The 18,730-nt window shown below is 47.1% G+C and overlaps 1 protein-coding gene across 2 annotated transcripts in view; it reads left to right on the top strand.

Annotated features, from left to right (window-relative positions):
- OSBP2 (oxysterol binding protein 2) overlaps positions 1-18,730 on the top strand; it is a 760,529-nt gene that overhangs the window by 300,390 nt on the left and 441,409 nt on the right. The window lies entirely within an intron of this gene.

Raw genomic sequence — 18,730 nt, 5'->3', positions numbered from 1 at the left:
AGAAAGGAAGGGGCGGGGGTCTTTAGGATGGAGAAGTTAATCATACGTATTACAATGTGATCCTTATACCCCTTTACACTACTATTATAAATGGATCGGGAGGAGGTTAAACCAGCAGCTGCCATAATGTTTAGCCGTAAATTGTATTTAAAAAAAAAAAGTATTCTAATGGGGAAATAAGTAAATATACTCAATTCTACCTGGAAAAATAAAACTTTGAGTTTTTAAAAAAGGATTTACACATTTAATGGTAGAGTGTACAGCTTAATTGTATCGTATTCATCCAGAGCTGTGAGACTACTGCTTAGCCCTAATAAAGTAGATGTGATTTACTGCTGTAGCAATATGGCATTAGTGGCTGGTTTGTTGGAAGCGGATAAATGACCGTTGCATGTTCCTAGCTGATGTCCATAATTATGATTAAATTAACTTAAGCTTGTATAGGTATAAACATTTGAGATTTTTCTTAATACAATGAATGTTTAGGAAGCACATGGTGTTACCTGTTATATAGTTACATGGAGTACAACAGGAGACTGAATCTACGTTATGCTTGTTGATGTATTAATGCCCAGCATATAACTTGGTCTATGTAAACTTAATAATACTGTATAATAATACTGTCACTTCTCTACAACCCTGTTCATCTATTTTCTGAATAAGGTTTGATATAATGAAGAAGTGATTGATCAATGAATGTAAATAACTGTAAAACGTGTAAAGGACTAAGGGCCAAATTCAGAGTTGTATGCAATGCTGATGATTTCGCAATTGAGCGATTATCGGCAGACTGTGCGCGCACTGCGATAGCTTTGCGCGTGTGCAGTGCAGTCTTTATGATTGCATTCGCAAAGAGGATTAAGTGGCAAAGTGATTGACAGGAAGTGACTGTTTGTGACAAGGAGTGCTTGTAAAAGCGCAGTCGTGTCATGGCCATTTATGGGGCGTGTATGTGATGTCAGCTGCGAGCTCCTGCGTACAAAAATATGGTGCCTGCGTGATTACTGCCGCGTCAAGTCTGCGTAGCCAAAGACCTTCTTGAGCAGTCAGTGTTTAAGGTTCTTGTCCATAGGCTATGTATGTGTACGCAAATTGTAAATGAGTTGCGTTCGCTCCGATGGGCGTCTATTTTCATTCCTGGGTGTCAGCTTTTCTTGCAAACATTAGCAGTTGGGTAGAAAATTGCAGTTGCATTAGCGTACAACTCTGAATCAGACCCTAGCTGATGACCTGTACAATGGGATGCACTCCACTGACAATAGAGTGTGGGATATTCTTGGACATATAAGTATACTGTAGAAAAGCCCATTATTTATATTGCATCTAGGTTTTCACATGACAACAGCTTTGGCTGTTACATTTTATTAATGCTTGTGAGAATGTTGCTCCTGATTCCATATATTGTGCAATATTTTTCATTCATTTAGGAGAATCCAATTAGCCGTGAACAGCTCCCAGCACGACTAAGTGTGCCACTTATGGTACCGGACCCTGGGGCAGTGAGCAAACGTGTGCAAGTCCGGGGCCGCGAGGGGTGCTAGTGCGACGGCACCCACCGCAAGCTGTTTGCGGCAATTATGGTTCCCCTTTATAAATTTATTGGACTTGATGTTCTCTCTGAGATTTCATATTTTTTTCTTGACAAACCACAGGCATCTATTAGCATAAAAGAGGTGACATTGTTTGTTTATTGCAATGTAGAGCTTAATTCAGACATTTATACAAACCCGAAGGTTTACGTACATCTCCAATGGTTGTAGATCTGTGCATGTGCAGGATCTGTATTGTGCATGTGCAGATCTGTGGCCGTGACAACTGCTGCGGTACTCCCTAAGCTGCAGCATGACTGGCATGCTGCGTTTGTGGTGGAGACATTGTGGCAATGGCCAGGGTTTCAGAAAGCTGCCATGTCAGCCCCGTTATCTGGGCATGCTGAGGCCAGTGGCTGTGTCCAAGGATGCAGCTTCTCTGGCTTCAGCAGTATGAAAACATCAGCCATCCTGAGTAACCAAAAGGCAATCCGATGACCGATGAGCACGCAGATGATCCGATGTTTCATCCTCAGGGACATCGGCAGGAGGCATATAGTTACACAAAACGCCACCTGCAGCCTTAGTATATGATAGCACAATTGCAAGTACAAAGACACAGCAGCTGTTCTACTGCGTCTATGTCTGAATCAGGCCTTTAGTCATTAGTCCCAGCCTCAGGGGCAAGTGCAAGGCTTCATTACAGAAAAGAAAGAAAATAAAATAATAATACATTTATAAGAGTACAATGATAGCGGATATTATGTTTATTAAACAAACAAAAAAAAGATTGAGGTATAAATGTACGTTTACATTAAGCTAATTTTTATAAATCCATCGACATTTTCTCAAATTAATATAATAAGTATTCATTTTGTAGAGATGGATGTAGAGATGGATTACTTTACAACTAATCTCCTCTCATAGCCAATTAAAAGATGAAAAGACTCGCCCTGTGCGGCTCATCACTTTCAGCAGCCCAAACACTGCAGAGGAGCAAAGGCAGCAAACTGTGTGGATATTCTTCTTTCCTAAAGTCACAGGAAAACACCATAGGCAGATTCCCACACAAATGTAATGGGCTCTGATTTGCTCGTCCTGGCGTGATTTAGGCGATTTAGGGCAATATGTAATAAATGTGCAGGCTGTTCGGGAATTTCTGTGCGTATGCCTGCATTTTTAAAGGGGCAATTATTTACAAGGCCAAACCGTCCTGGTTTTGCCTTGTACATGATTACCGCTTTAAAAATATGGGCTGATTCACCGAAATTCCTGAACAGCCTGCGCCTTGCAGGATATTACACATCTGCCCATAAGCTCCTTCTCTGAGTTGGGAGCAAAGCAAAAAAAAAATAAGTAACTTTGCACCTGGACAAACCATGTTGCACTGCAGAGGGCGCAAATTTATATTTCCTTGTTTCACGGTAAATACAGGCTGCTTTTGTATATAACGCCCACATTCTAGACAGTCTGATTATTACACTGCAATTTAGATTGTAGTTAGTCTTTGCAAATATTACACCTTCACCTGTAATCAGAGGCGGATTTACACCTCATTGTTATGATTCCAGCACTCCTGGCCAGAGGAGATCTTATGACAATGACCGGAGCACTGGAATAGAATGCTGGGAACGGGAGCAGGAAAGAATAATAGCCCCTGGCGCCCTAACTCTGTTGTCTCACCCGTGCTATCGGAAATCCCTTGCGAGACTATGGTTTCTTGAGCCCTTGGCAGCCGCGTTTGAAGGGGGGATTATGTCTGCCCAACTCCGATGCCCCCCGGTCTTAATGAGAGACAAAGGGAAATCCGAGGCAGGATGATAACAAGAGGACCTCTAGCTAACAACAGGCCAGGGGCTACGAGCTAACTAAAAAACCTAAAGTATGTGCGGAAAAACCGCCAGGGAAAAGGACAACCAAAATCCACTTGTCCAATACTCCTACCCGGCACCGCCGGATACCAGAGTGGACCTGTGGAAGCGGAACCCTCCGCAAAATGCTCCAAACACAAATAATAAAGGGTAAAGCGGCCGAGCCGCTACACACGGCAGAGCCGCAACTCACGAACACCACTGGATGTTAAACGGTGATCGGTCAGGACTCCAGGGACGAGATGATAACTCCAGAGTACAGGACTTCAGAGGACTGGAACGACCGGATACAGCAAGACTGGAAACAGACTCTCAGCAAACAAAGACAGCATGCAGGAAGCTATTACCGGCGTCTGTGAGAAGCCCTGAGAGTGTATTTAAACAGGAGTCCTCCAATCAGCTGCTGACAGAGCTGATTAGAATGAATGCCATGCAGCTGCCTTGCTGCACGGCCAGAGATCAGGTGCACCTATTAATTAAACAGGACCCAGCTACGGGGAACGCGGTCCGCCAGTGACGTCCCCGTTTCTAGGGTCCGTGCGGCTCAGCGCGCCCGGCATCTAGCGTTGCTAGGGAGCCGGCGGCTGTACGCGCACGGCGTCCCTAGTTGCTAGGCGCCGGGCCGCGCAGACGAGCGGACCCCGGCGCCTAACAGTACCCCCCCCCCCTTGAGGAAGGGTCAAGGAACCCCTAAAGCCAGGTTTCCGAGGAAAATTCCCGAAAAAATGCCCTCTTGAGCCTCGGGGCATGAAGATCCTTATCCAAGACCCAAGACCTTTCCTCCGGACCATAGCCTCTCCAGTGCACCAGAAAATTAAGCCGGCCCCGGGACAATTTGGAATCGAGAACCTTCTCCACCAAGAACTCCTGTTGTCCCTGTACATCCACCGGAGATCTACCCTGAGAGATCCTCCTTGGAAATCTACTGGAAGAAACGTATAGTTTCAACAGGGAGCAATGAAACGTATTTCCAATCCTAAGAGATCTTGGTAAACGTAACCGGAAGGCAACTGGGTTGACTCTTTTAATAATAAGAAATGGCCCAATAAATTTGGGTCCCAATCTAGCCGAGGATTGTCGAAGCCTGATGTTACGAGTCGACAACCATACCCTATCTCCCACCTTAAAAGTGCAAGGACGTCGGAGCCTGTCAGAAAATTTCTTCTCTCGAAAGGCCGCTTTTCTGAGAGCAAGGTGCACTTTTTTCCAAATGGCTCTGAGATGGGAGGTTAAGGTTAGCGGGGAGACTGAGGAATGATGAAAAAAAGAATTAGCTCTGGGGTGAAAACCAAAAACTGAAAAGAATGGAGACACTTTAGTGGAGGAATGACAGGAATTATTGTAAGCAAACTCCGCCAACGGAAGAAACTCGGACCAATCATTCTGGAGTTTGGCTGAATACAAACGCAAATACTGTTTCAATGATTGGTTAACTCGCTCGGTTTGCCCGTTGGATTGTGGGTGGTAACCGGATGTTAACGACAATTTCATCTTTAATGAAGCACAAAAACACTTCCAGAATTGTGCGATGAATTGTGGACCCCGATCAGAAACAATATCAGTAGGCAACCCATGAAGTCTGAAAACATGGCGGAGAAACAAAACTGCCAACCCTTGGGCAGATGGCAGTCGGGGAAGAGCAATGAAATGAGCCATCTTGCTAAAACGGTCCACTACCACCCATATGACTCGGAATCCGGCTGAAAGGGGAAGGTCTACCACAAAATCCATGGAAATATGAGACCATGGCCTGAGAGGGACATTTAAGGGCATAAGTTGCCCGATAGGCAAGGAACGGGGAACCTTATGCTGTGCACAAACCTGACATGAAAAAACAAACTCCTTAACGTCTTTAGAAAGACCAGGCCACCATACTGAGCGGGAGACTAACTCCAAAGTCTTAGAGATTCCCGGATGCCCAGAAACTTTGTTATCATGGAATTCAGTCAAAACAGTAGCTCTCAAAAACTCAGGGACGTAAAGACGACCAGCAGGAGTATTTCCAGGAGCTTGGTGTTGAAGCTGTTTTAACTGGGTAAATAAATCTTGTGTGAGGCCTGCCCAAATGACCGAAGATGGAAGTATGGGAGTAACAGGACTGTTATTGTGAACCGGAAGAAAACTGCGTGACAGGGCATCAGCCTTGGTATTCCTGGAACCAGGCCTGAAAGTGATTATGAATTTGAAACGAGTAAAAAATAAAGCCCAACGTGCCTGCCGGGCATTAAGCCGCTTAGCTGATTCGATGTATTGCAGGTTTTTATGGTCAGTCAATACTGAAATGGTATGTTTTGCTCCCTCCAGCCAATGCCTCCACTCCTCGAAAGCCCACTTTATCGCCAGTAACTCCCGATTACCAACGTCATAGTTGGATTCAGCGGAGGAGAATTTCCTGGACATAAAGGCACAAGGATGTAACTCCAGAGACTCCGGATCCTTTTGAGAAAGGATAGCCCCCACTCCAACCTCCGAGGCATCAACCTCCACAACAAAGGGCAATTCCGGATTGGGATGTCTGAGGACTGGAGCCGAGACAAAGGCTTGTTTCAAGGCCCGAAAGGACAACTCTGCTTCACGCGACCAGTTGGTAGGATCCGCTCCTTTCTTTGTCAGAGCTACAATGGGAGCAACCAGGTCAGAAAAAGAATGAATGAACCTCCTATAATAATTCGCAAACCCTAAAAAGCGCTGAATTGCTTTTAAATTGGTGGGTTGCGCCCAACTAAGGATGGCCTGGAGCTTCTTTGGTTCCATGGAAAATCCCTGAGGGGAAATAATGTACCCTAAAAAAGATACCTCCGTGACATGAAACTCACACTTCTCCAGCTTGGCATATAAATGATTCTCACGTAACTTCTGAAGAACCAGACGCACCTGGGTAACATGTTGTTCCATTGATTCAGAATAAATCAGGATGTCGTCTAAGTAAACGACCACGAATTTCCCTAGGAAGTCACGGAGCACATCATTAATGAGGTCTTGAAAAACTGCTGGAGCATTGGACAAGCCGAACGGCATCACCAGGTACTCGTAGTGACCTGACTGAGTACTGAAGGCCGTCTTCCACTCATCTCCAGATTTGATTCGGATGAGGTTGTACGCTCCTCTAAGGTCAATTTTAGAAAAAATCACAGCCGAACGTAGCTGATCAAAGAGTACAGATATCAGCGGCAAAGGATAAGTATTTTTAACTGAGATCTTATTCAGGGCTCTAAAGTCAATGCAAGGTCTAAGCGAGCCATCCTTTTTCTCCACAAAGAAGAAACCTGCACTTAAAGGAGATTTTGATGGTCTAATAAATCCTTTCCCTAGGCTCTCCTTAACATAATCATTCGTGGCCGCAGTTTCTGGCCCGGATAAAGTATATAATCTTCCCTTTGGTAATGCGGCACCAGGAATAAGCTCAATAGCACAATCATACGGCCGATGAGGAGGCAGAATGTCCGCATTGCCTTTGGAGAACACATCAGCAAACTCCTGGTATTCCACAGGAATGAGTTCAGGAATGGCAGCTGCTACTCTGACTGGAAACGTAATACATTACCTATCACAAAAGGTACCCCATTGTGAAATCTCCCCCGACTGCCAATCAATGGTGGGATTATGAAAGGCCAGCCAAGGGTGACCCAGAACTACTGGAACTGCTGGGCAATGAGTAAGGAAGAACTCGATTTTTTCAGAATGTAGAGCTCCTACTGTAAGTAATACAGGGGGTGTACGTAGAGAAATAACCCCATTGGACAGTGGACTCCCATCTAAGCCATGCATGGTGACACACCTACCCAAAGGTAACTGAGGAATGCCTAAGGCCTTAGCCCAAGTTAAATCCATAAAGTTTACTGCAGCTCCACTGTCAACAAAAGCCGACACCGAAGAACTGATGCTGCCAAAGGAAGCTTTAACTGGGACTAAAAGGGAGTTATTCGAGGAGATAAGCTGCAGACCTAGGTGAACCCCCTCACAATTCACCTGGTCAAAGCGTTTCCCGACTTATTCGGACAATTACGAGAAAAATGTCCCTTACCCCCACAGTACAGGCAAAGACCAGAATTTTGCCTTCTGGCTCTTTCTTCAGGAGACAGCCGGGAGAGACCATCTGCATGGGCTCCTCTACGTCCTCAGGAATGGAATATACACACGGACTTGACCTTACAGGTGCTCCTTTTTCAGCCCTCCGCTCTCTGAGACGACGATCTATCTTAATAGAAAGCTCCATGAGCTTATCGACAGTCTCAGGAGCGGGGTACTGAAGGAGACTGTCTTTTATAGACTCTGATAAGCCGAGGCGAAACTGACTGCGCAGGGCTGGGTCATTCCAGCCACAGTCGTTCGACCAACGACGAAACTCCGTACAATAAACCTCCGCAGGATTTCTACCCTGTCTGAGAGCGCGCAACTGACTTTCAGCGGACGCCTCTCTATCAGGGTCATCATACAAGAGCCCTAAAGACCCAAAAAAAGCGTCCACTGACAACAATGCCGGATCCTCTGCTTTTAAACCAAATGCCCAGGTCTGAGGATCCCCCTGGAGCAAAGAAATAATAATCCCGACCCGCTGAGATTCAGTACCCGAGGAAATCGGTCTTAAACGAAAATAAAGTTTACAGGATTCTTTAAAATTAAAAAACTCTTTCCTATCACCAGAAAAACGGTCAGGCAAATGCATCTTTGGTTCAGGAACTACCTTCGGGGAAGCTCGCAAAAGATCTTCCTGCGACTTCACCCGAAGAGAAAGATCCTGAACCATCTGAGTAAGTTCTTGAATCTGGCTGACTAAGAGCTGACCAGGATTTGGCCCTAAACCTGTAGGATTCATGAGGCCGATAAACTCTCACAAAACTGAATAAGAAAAAATTAAACCCTGTTTAATTTTAAGTTTTGGTATGGCCGGTAATAATGTTATGATTCCAGCACTCCTGGCCAGAGGAGATCTTATGCAAATGACCGGAGCACTGGAATGGAATGCTGGGAACGGGAGCAGGAAAGAATAATAGCCCCTGGCGCCCTAACTCTGTTGTCTCACCCGTGCTATCGGAAATCCCTTGCGAGACTATGGTTTCTTGAGCCCTTGGCAGCCGCGTTTGAAAGGCGGATTATGTCTGCCCAACTCCGATGCCCCCCGGTCTTAATGAGAGACAAAGGGAAATCCGAGGCAGGATGATAACAAGAGGACCTCTAGCTAACAACAGGCCAGGGGCTACGAGCTAACTAAAAAACCTAAAGTATGTGCGGAAAAACCGCCAGGGAAAAGGACAACCAAAATCCACTTGTCCAATACTCCTACCCGGCACCGCCGGATACCAGAGTGGACCTGTGGAAGCGGAACCCTCCGCAAAATGCTCCAAACACAAATAATAAAGGGTAAAGCGGCCGAGCCGCTACACACGGCAGAGCCGCGACTCACGAACACCACTGGATGTTAAACGGTGATCGGTCAGGACTCCAGGGACGAGATGATAACTCCCGAGTACAGGACTTCAGAGGACTGGAACGACCGGATACAGCAAGACTGGAAACAGACTCTCAACAAACAAAGACAGCATGCAGGAAGCTATTACCGGCGTCTGTGAGAAGCCCTGAGAGTGTATTTAAACAGGAGTCCTCCAATCAGCTGCTGACAGAGCTGATTAGAATGAATGCCATGCAGCTGCCTTGCTGCACGGCCAGAGATCAGGTGCACCTATTAATTAAACAGGACCCAGCAACGGGGAACGCAGTCCGCCAGTGGCATCCCCGTTGCTAGGGTCCGTGCGGCTCAGCGCGCCCGGCGTCTAGCGTTGCTAGGGAGCCGGCGGCTGTACGCGCTCGGCGTCCCTAGTTGCTAGGCGCCGGGCCGCGCAGACGAGCGGACCCCGGCGCCTAACACTCATTGGGCCCTAGGCAAGATACTGGTTTGGGGCCCACCCTCCCTCAAACAATCCATAGCACCAAATTTCCCGATTGCGAGCGGCATCACGAGTGCCTTGGTATGTGTACAGAAAGTTAAAAAGGATTGTAATTCACACTATTAATGATTCTATTTGAATTGAGGAATTTAGAACCTATAACAGTCTCTTGCATAACATTCAATATTCACAAGAGAACACAGTGCACGTTGCTCAGCTTTTGTTTTACACACTAAGGGGCCCATTTATCAATGAGCGCTGAAACTTGTTTTGTATGATACATGTACATGGTGCTCAAGCCAATCGGCTACCAACTGTCATGTGTTTGAAATATAACAGTTGGGAGCTGATTGGCTGGAGCACCGTTTATCGGCCCTCATTCCGAGTTGTTCGCTCGGTAAAAATCTTCGCATCGCAGCGATTTTCCGCTTGATGCGCATGCGCAATGTCCGCACTGCGACTGCGCCAAGTAAATTTGCTATGCACTTAGTAATTTTACTCACGGCTTTTTCATCGGTCTGGCGATCGTAATGTGATTGACAGGAAATGGGTGTTACTGGGCGTAAACAGGCCGTTTTATGGGCGTGTGGGAAAAAACGCTACCGTTTCCGGAAAAAACGCAGGAGTGGCCGGAGAAACGGAGGAGTGTCTGGGCGAACGCTGGGTGTGTTTGTGACGTCAAACCAGGAACGACAAGCACTGAACTGATCGCAGATGCCGAGTAAGGTTGAAGTTACTCAGAAACTGCTACGAGGTGTGTAATCGCAATATTGCGATTACTTCGTTCGCAATTTTAAGATGCTAAGATTCACTCCCAGTAGGCGGCGGCTTAGCGTGAGCAACTCTGCTAAAATCGCCTTGCGAGCGAACAACTCGGAATGACCTCCATCATACGCAACGAGTTTTAACTTGTTGATAAATGGGCCCCTAATTTCTTTATGTAAGAATCACTTGTTGTGTTCAGTGCAACTCTCTATATTCAGTTTGTTATAGTGCTTAAAGTGGTCAGTTTGAAATAATTCTACAGAGTATTGCCTTTTTGTTCCAATGAGTATGGATTACTATAATGACCATCCTGTCTTTGTGATATCTAAATGGTGCTGGTGTCCTCACGCTTTTGCCACATGACCTCTGAATTTCAGATGTCAGTTGCTCTGACATGCACAGGTGGTGCTGGCTGCTAGTATTAAGGTGAGTGCTTCTATCTGTATTGGGGTGTGATATGGTTTACCAGCGGTTAGGATGATGGTGGTCAGAAGACCAACCGCGGCATCCCGATAGAGAGAATCCATACATTGGCTAGGCAAGTATACCTCCCCTCCCCTAATATCCCCCTAACCCTTCCTTCTAGCATCCTAACCCTAAACCTCCCCCCCTGCAGACTAAACTTTACCCCCCCCCCCTACCAGCAGCCTAAACCTAACCCACCCTTCCCTGCAGCCTAACCCTAACCCTCCCTGGGTGGGTGACATACTTACAATCGGGAAGCCAGGTGTCAGAATTCCATTGTCAACATTGTGGGCGCGTGTTGTGATTCTGGCGCCGGCGTCTGACCGCATCTTGTTTGCATTGTACCTGTTAAATCTACAAGTATCCATGACAAGATTAATGCAAATAAACAGTTCCAGACTGCACTTTGTAATTCATCTTGATCTACACACAGTCCAGATGACCTCTGTCTGGACTCTCCCAAAAGTTGGTGAACAGGCCTCAATCTTTATTCTGCCTTAGGGCCAGTGGGTCTGGGGCTCACAGGTCATTCTGCTGCTCCCAAGTCCTACCATCAGCTGGTATCACCACCTACATCCTTCTCCTATTCATTCTCTTCTGTATATCTACTGTGGCCAGGCTGGCGTGTGTGAATTAGAGATGAGCGCCTGAAATTTTTCGGGTTTTGTGTTTTGGTTTTGGGTTCGGTTCCGCGGCCGTGTTTTGGGTTCGACCGCATTTTGGCAAAACCTCACCGAATTTTTTTTGTCGGATTCGGGTGTGTTTTGGATTCGGGTGTTTTTTTCAAAAAACCCTAAAAAACAGCTTAAATCATAGAATTTGGGGGTCATTTTGATCCCATATTATTATTAACCTCAAAAACCATAATTTCCACTCATTTTCAGTCTATTCTGAATACCTCACACCTCACAATATTATTTTTAGTCCTAAAATTTGCACCGAGGTCGCTGGATGACTAAGCTAAGCGACCCTAGTGGCCGACACAAACACCGGGCCCATCTAGGAGTGGCACTGCAGTGTCACGCAGGATGGCCCTTCCAAAAAACCCTCCCCAAACAGCACATGACGCAAAGAAAAAAAGAGGCGCAATGAGGTAGCTGACTGTGTGAGTAAGATAAGCGACCCTAGTGGCCGACACAAACACCGGGCCCATCTAGGAGTGGCACTGCAGTGTCACGCAGGATGGCCCTTCCAAAAAACCCTCCCCAAACAGCACATGACGCAAAGAAAAAAAGAGGCGCAATGAGGTAGCTGACTGTGTGAGTAAGATAAGCGACCCTAGTGGCCGACACAAACACCGGGCCCATTTAGGAGTGTCACTGCAGTGTCACACAGGATGTCCCTTCCAAAAAACCCTCCCCAAACAGCACATGACGCAAAGAAAATAAGAGGCGCAATGAGGTAGCTGTGTGAGTAAGATTAGCGACCCTAGTGGCCGACACAAACACCGGGCCCATCTAGGAGTGGCACTGCAGTGTCACGCAGGATGTCCCTTCCAAAAAACCCTCCCCAAACAGCACATGACGCAAAGAAAATAAGAGGCGCAATGAGGTAGCTGTGTGAGTAAGATTAGCGACCCTAGTGGCCGACACAAACACCGGGCCCATTTAGGAGTGGCACTGCAGTGTCACGCAGGATGTCCCTTCCAAAAAACCCTCCCCAAACAGCACATGACGCAAAGAAAATAAGAGGCGCAATGAGGTAGCTGTGTGAGTAAGATTAGCGACCCTAGTGGCCGACACAAACACCGGGCCCATTTAGGAGTGGCACTGCAGTGTCACGCAGGATGTCCCTTCCAAAAAACCCTCCCCAAACAGCACATGACGCAAAGAAAAAAAGAGGCGCAATGAGGTAGCTGACTGTGTGAGTAAGATAAGCGACCCTAGTGGCCGACACAAACACCGGGCCCATTTAGGAGTGTCACTGCAGTGTCACGCAGGATGTCCCTTCCAAAAAACCCTCCCCAAACAGCACATGACGCAAAGAAAATAAGAGGCGCAATGAGGTAGCTGTGTGAGTAAGATTAGCGACCCTAGTGGCCGACACAAACACCGGGCCCATTTAGGAGTGGCACTGCAGTGTCACGCAGGATGTCCCTTCCAAAAAAACCTCCCCAAACAGCACATGACGCAAAGAAAATAAGAGGCGCAATGAGGTAGCTGTGTGAGTAAGATTAGCGACCCTAGTGGCCGACACAAACACCGGGCCCATTTAGGAGTGGCACTGCAGTGTCACGCAGGATGTCCCTTCCAAAAAACCCTCCCCAAACAGCACATGACGCAAAGAAAATAAGAGGCGCAATGAGGTAGCTGTGTGAGTAAGATTAGCGACCCTAGTGGCCGACACAAACACCGGGCCCATTTAGGAGTGGCACTGCAGTGTCACGCAGGATGTCCCTTCCAAAAAACCCTCCCCAAACAGCACATGACGCAAAGAAAATAAGAGGCGCAATGAGGTAGCTGTGTGAGTAAGATTAGCGACCCTAGTGGCCGACACAAACACCGGGCCCATTTAGGAGTGGCACTGCAGTGTCACGCAGGATGTCCCTTCCAAAAAACCCTCCCCAAACAGCACATGACGCAAAGAAAAAAAGAGGCGCAATGAGGTAGCTGTGTGAGTAAGATTAGCGACCCTAGTGGCCAACACAAACACCGGGCCCATCTAGGAGTGGCACTGCAGTGTCACGCAGGATGGCCCTTCCAAAAAACACTCCCCAAACAGCACATGACGCAAAGAAAAAAAGAGGCGCAATGAGGTAGCTGTGTGAGTAAGATTAGCGACCCTAGTGGCCGACACAAACACCGGGCCCATCTAGGAGTGGCACTGCAGTGTCACGCAGGATGGCCCTTCCAAAAAACACTCCCCAAACAGCACATGACGCAAAGAAAAAAAGAGGCGCAATGAGGTAGCTGTGTGAGTAAGATTAGCGACCCTAGTGGCCGACACAAACACCGGGCCCATCTAGGAGTGGCACTGCAGTGTCACGCAGGATGGCCCTTCCAAAAAACACTCCCCAAACAGCACATGACGCAAAGAAAAAAAGAGGCGCAATGAGGTAGCTGACTGTGTGAGTAAGATAAGCGACCCTAGTGGCCGACACAAACACCGGGCCCATTTAGGAGTGGCACTGCAGTGTCACGCAGGATGTCCCTTCCAAAAAACCCTCCCCAAACAGCACATGACGCAAAGAAAAATAAAAGAAAAAAGAGGTGCAAGATGGAATTGTCCTTGGGCCCTCCCACCCACCCTTATGTTGTATAAACAAAACAGGACATGCACACTTTAACCAACCCATCATTTCAGTGACAGGGTCTGCCCCACGACTGTGACTGATATGACGGGTTGGTTTGGACCCCCCCCAAAAAAGAAGCAATTAATCTCTCCTTGCACAAACTGGCTCTACAGAGGCAAGATGTCCACCTCATCATCATCCTCCGATATATCACCGTGTACATCCCCCTCCTCACAGATTATCAATTCGTCCCCACTGGAATCCACCATCTCAGCTCCCTGTGTACTTTGTGGAGGCAATTGCTGCTGGTCAATGTCTCCGCGGAGGAATTGATTATAATTCATTTTAATGAACATCATCTTCTCCACATTTTCTGGATGTAACCTCGTACGCCGATTGCTGACAAGGTGAGCGGCGGCACTAAACACTCTTTCGGAGTACACACTTGTGGGAGGGCAACTTAGGTAGAATAAAGCCAGTTTGTGCAATGGCCTCCAAATTGCCTCTTTTTCCTGCCAGTATAAGTATGGACTGTGTGACGTGCCTACTTGGATGCGGTCACTCATATAATCCTCCACCATTCTTTCAATGGTGAGAGAATCATATGCAGTGACAGTAGACGACATGTCCGTAATCGTTGTCAGGTCCTTCAGTCCGGACCAGATGTCAGCATCAGCAGTCGCTCCAGACTGCCCTGCATCACCGCCAGCGGGTGGGCTCGGAATTCTGAGCCTTTTCCTCGCACCCCCAGTTGCGGGAGAATGTGAAGGAGGAGATGTTGACAGGTCGCGTTCCGCTTGACTTGACAATTTTCTCACCAGCAGGTCTTTCAACCCCAGCAGACTTGTGTCTGCCGGAAAGAGAGATCCAAGGTAGGCTTTAAATCTAGGATCGAGCACGGTGGCCAAAATGTAGTGCTCTGATTTCAACAGATTGACCACCCGTGAATCCTTGTTAAGCAAATTAAGGGCTCCATCCACAAGTCCCACATGCCTAGCGGAATCGCTCCGTGTTAGCTCCTCCTTCAATGTCTCCAGCTTCTTCTGCAAAAGCCTGATGAGGGGAATGACCTGACTCAGGCTGGCAGTGTCTGAACTGACTTCACGTGTGGCAAGTTCAAAGGGCAGCAGAACCTTGCACAACGTTGAAATCATTCTCCACTGCGCTTGAGACAGGTGCATTCCACCTCCTATATCGTGCTCAATTGTATAGGCTTGAATGGCCTTTTGCTGCTCCTCCAACCTCTGAAGCATATAGAGGGTTGAATTCCACCTTGTTACCACTTCTTGCTTCAGATGATGGCAGGGCAGGTTCGGTAGTTTTTGGTGGTGCTCCAGTCTTCTGTACGTGGTGCCTGTACGCCGAAAGTGTCCCGCAATTCTTCTGGCCACCGACAGCATCTCTTGCACGCCCCTGTCGTTTTTTAAATAATTCTGCACCACCAAATTCAAGGTATGTGCAAAACATGGGACGTGCTGGAATTTGCCCATATTTAATGCACACACAATATTGCTGGCGTTGTCCGATGCCACAAATCCACAGGAGAGTCCAATTGGGGTAAGCCATTCCGCGATAATCTTCCTCAGTTGCCGTAAGAGGTTTTCAGCTGTGTGCGTATTCTGGAAACCGGTGATACAAAGCGTAGCCTGCCTAGGAAAGAGTTGGCGTTTGCGAGATGCTGCTACTGGTGCCGCCGCTGATGTTCTTGCGGCGGGAGTCCATACATCTACCCAGTGGGCTGTCACAGTCATATAGTCCTGACCCTGCCCTGCTCCACTTGTCCACATGTCCGTGGTTAAGTGGACATTGGGTACAGCTGCATTTTTTAGGACACTGGTGACTCTTTTTCTGAGGTCTGTGTAAATTTTCGGTATCGCCTGCCTAGAGAAATGGAACCTAGATGGTATTTGGTACCGGGGACACAGTACCTCCAACAAGTCTCTAGTTGGCTCTGCAGTAATGATGGATACCGGAACCACGGTTCTCACCACCCAGGATGCCAAGGCCTCAGTTATCCGCTTTGCAGTAGGATGACTGCTGTGATATTTCATCTTCCTCGCAAAGGACTGTTGGACAGTCAATTGCTTGGTGGAAGTAGTAAAAGTGGTCTTACGACTTCCCCTCTGGGATGACCATCGACTCCCAGCAGCAACAACAGCAGCGCCAGCAGCAGTAGGCGTTACACGCAAGGATGCATCGGAGGAATCCCAGGCAGGAGAGGAATCGTCAGAATTGCCAGTGACATGGCCTGCAGGACTATTGGCATTCCTGGGGAAGGAGGAAATTGACACTGAGGGAGTTGGTGGGGTGGTTTGCGTGAGCTTGGTTACAAGAGGAAGGGATTTACTGGTCAGTGGACTGCTTCCGCTGTCACCCAAAGTTTTTGAACTTGTCACTGACTTATTATGAATGCGCTGCAGGTGACGTATAAGGGAGGATGTTCCGAGGTGGTTAACGTCCTTACCCCTACTTATTACAGCTTGACAAAGGGAACACACGGCTTGACACCTGTTGTCCGCATTTCTGTTGAAATACCTCCACACCGAAGAGCTGATTTTTTTGGTATTTTCACCAGGCATGTCAACGGCCATATTCCTCCCACGGACAACAGGTGTCTCCCCGGGTGCCTGACTTAAACAAACCACCTCACCATCAGAATCCTCCTGGTCAATTTCCTCCCCAGCGCCAGCAACACCCATATCCTCCTCATCCTGGTGTACTTCAACACTGACATCTTCAATCTGACTATCAGGAACTGGACTGCGGGTGCTCCTTCCAGCACTTGCAGGGGGCGTGCAAATGGTGGAAGGCGCATGCTCTTCACGTCCAGTGTTGGGAAGGTCAGGCATCGCAACCGACACAATTGGACTCTCCTTGTGGATTTGGGATTTCGAAGAACGCACAGTTCTTTGCGGTGCTACTGCTTTTGCCAGCTTGAGTCTTTTCATTTTTCTAGCGAGAGGCTGAGTGCCTCCATCCTCATGTGAAGCTGAACCACTAGCCATGAACATAGGCCAGGGCCTCAGCCGTTCCTTGCCACTCCGTGTGGTAAATGGCATATTGGCAAGTTTACGCTTCTCCTCCGACAATTTTATTTTAGGTTTTGGAGTCCTTTTTTTACTGATATTCGGTGTTTTGGATTTGACATGCTCTGTACTATGACATTGGGCATCGGCCTTGGCAGACGACGTTGCTGGCATTTCATCGTCTCGGCCATGACTAGTGGCAGCAGCTTCAGCACGAGGTGGAAGTGGATCTTGATCTTTCCCTAATTTTGGAACCTCAACATTTTTGTTCTCCATATTTTAATAGGCACAACTAAAAGGCACCTCAGGTAAACAATGGAGATGGATGGATACTAGTATACAATTATGGACGGACTGCCGAGTGCCGACACAGAGGTAGCTACAGCCGTGAACTACCGTACTGTACTGTGTCTGCTGCTAATATAGACTGGTTGATAAAGAGATGTAGTAGTATGTATGTATAAAGAAGAAAGAAAAAAAAACCTCGGGTAGGTGGTATACAATTATGGACGAACTGGCGAGTGCCGACACAGAGGTAGCTACAGCCGTGGACTACCGTACTGTACTGTGTCTGCTGCTAATATAGACTGGTTGATAAAGAGATGTAGTAGTATGTATGTATAAAGAAGAAAGAAAAAAAAACCACGGGTAGGTGGTATACAATTATGGACGGACTGCCGAGTGCCGACACAGAGGTAGCTACAGCCGTGAACTACCGTACTGTGTCTGCTGCTAATATAGACTGGTTGATAAAGAGATGTAGTAGTATGTATGTATAAAGAAGAAAGAAAAAAAAAACACGGGTAGGTGGTATACAATTATGGACGGACTGCCGAGTGCCGACACAGAGGTAGCTACAGCCGTGAACTACCGTACTGTGTCTGCTGCTAATATAGACTGGTTGATAAAGAGATGTAGTAGTATGTATGTATAAAGAAGAAAGAAAAAAAAAACCACGGGTAGGTGGTATACAATTATGGACGGACTGCCGAGTGCCGACACAGAGGTAGCTACAGCCGTGAACTACCGTACTGTACTGTGTCTGCTGCTAATATAGACTGGTTGATAAAGAGATGTAGTAGTATGTATGTATAAAGAAGAAAGAAAAAAAAACCACGGGTAGGTGGTATACAATTATGGACGGACTGCCGAGTGCCGACACAGAGGTAGCTACAGCCGTGAACTACCGTACTGTGTCTGCTGCTAATATAGACTGGTTGATAAAGAGATGTAGTAGTATGTATGTATAAAGAAGAAAGAAAAAAAAACCACGGGTAGGTGGTATACAATTATGGACGGACTGCCGAGTGCCGACACAGAGGTAGCTACAGCCGTGAACTACCGTACTGTACTGTGTCTGCTGCTAATATAGACTGGTTGATAAAGAGATGTAGTAGTATGTATGTATAAAGAAGAAAGAAAAAAAACCACGGGTAGGTGGTATACAATTATGGACGGACTGCCGAGTGCCGACACAGAGGTAGCTACAGCCGTGAACTACCGTACTGTACTGTGTCTGCTGCTAATATAGACTGGTTGATAAAGAGATGTAGTAGTATGTATGTATAAAGAAGAAAGAAAAAAAACACACGGGTAGGTGGTATACAATTATGGACGGACTGCCGAGTGCCGACACAGAGGTAGCTACAGCCGTGAACTACCGTACTGTGTCTGCTGCTAATATAGACTGGTTGATAAAGAGATGTAGTAGTATGTATGTATAAAGAAGAAAGAAAAAAAAACCACGGGTAGGTGGTATACAATTATGGACGGACTGCCGAGTGCCGACACAGAGGTAGCTACAGCCGTGAACTACCGTACTGTACTGTGTCTGCTGCTAATATAGACTGGTTGATAAAGAGATGTAGTAGTATGTATGTATAAAGAAGAAAGAAAAAAAAACCACGGGTAGGTGGTATACAATTATGGACGGACTGCCGAGTGCCGACACAGAGGT

The sequence above is a fragment of the Pseudophryne corroboree genome, chromosome 1 (assembly GCF_028390025.1).
Source record: "Pseudophryne corroboree isolate aPseCor3 chromosome 1, aPseCor3.hap2, whole genome shotgun sequence".
NCBI lineage: Eukaryota > Metazoa > Chordata > Amphibia > Anura > Myobatrachidae > Pseudophryne > Pseudophryne corroboree.
Note: the sequence above shows the minus strand (reverse complement) of the source record. Positions and strands in the feature narration are given on the sequence as shown.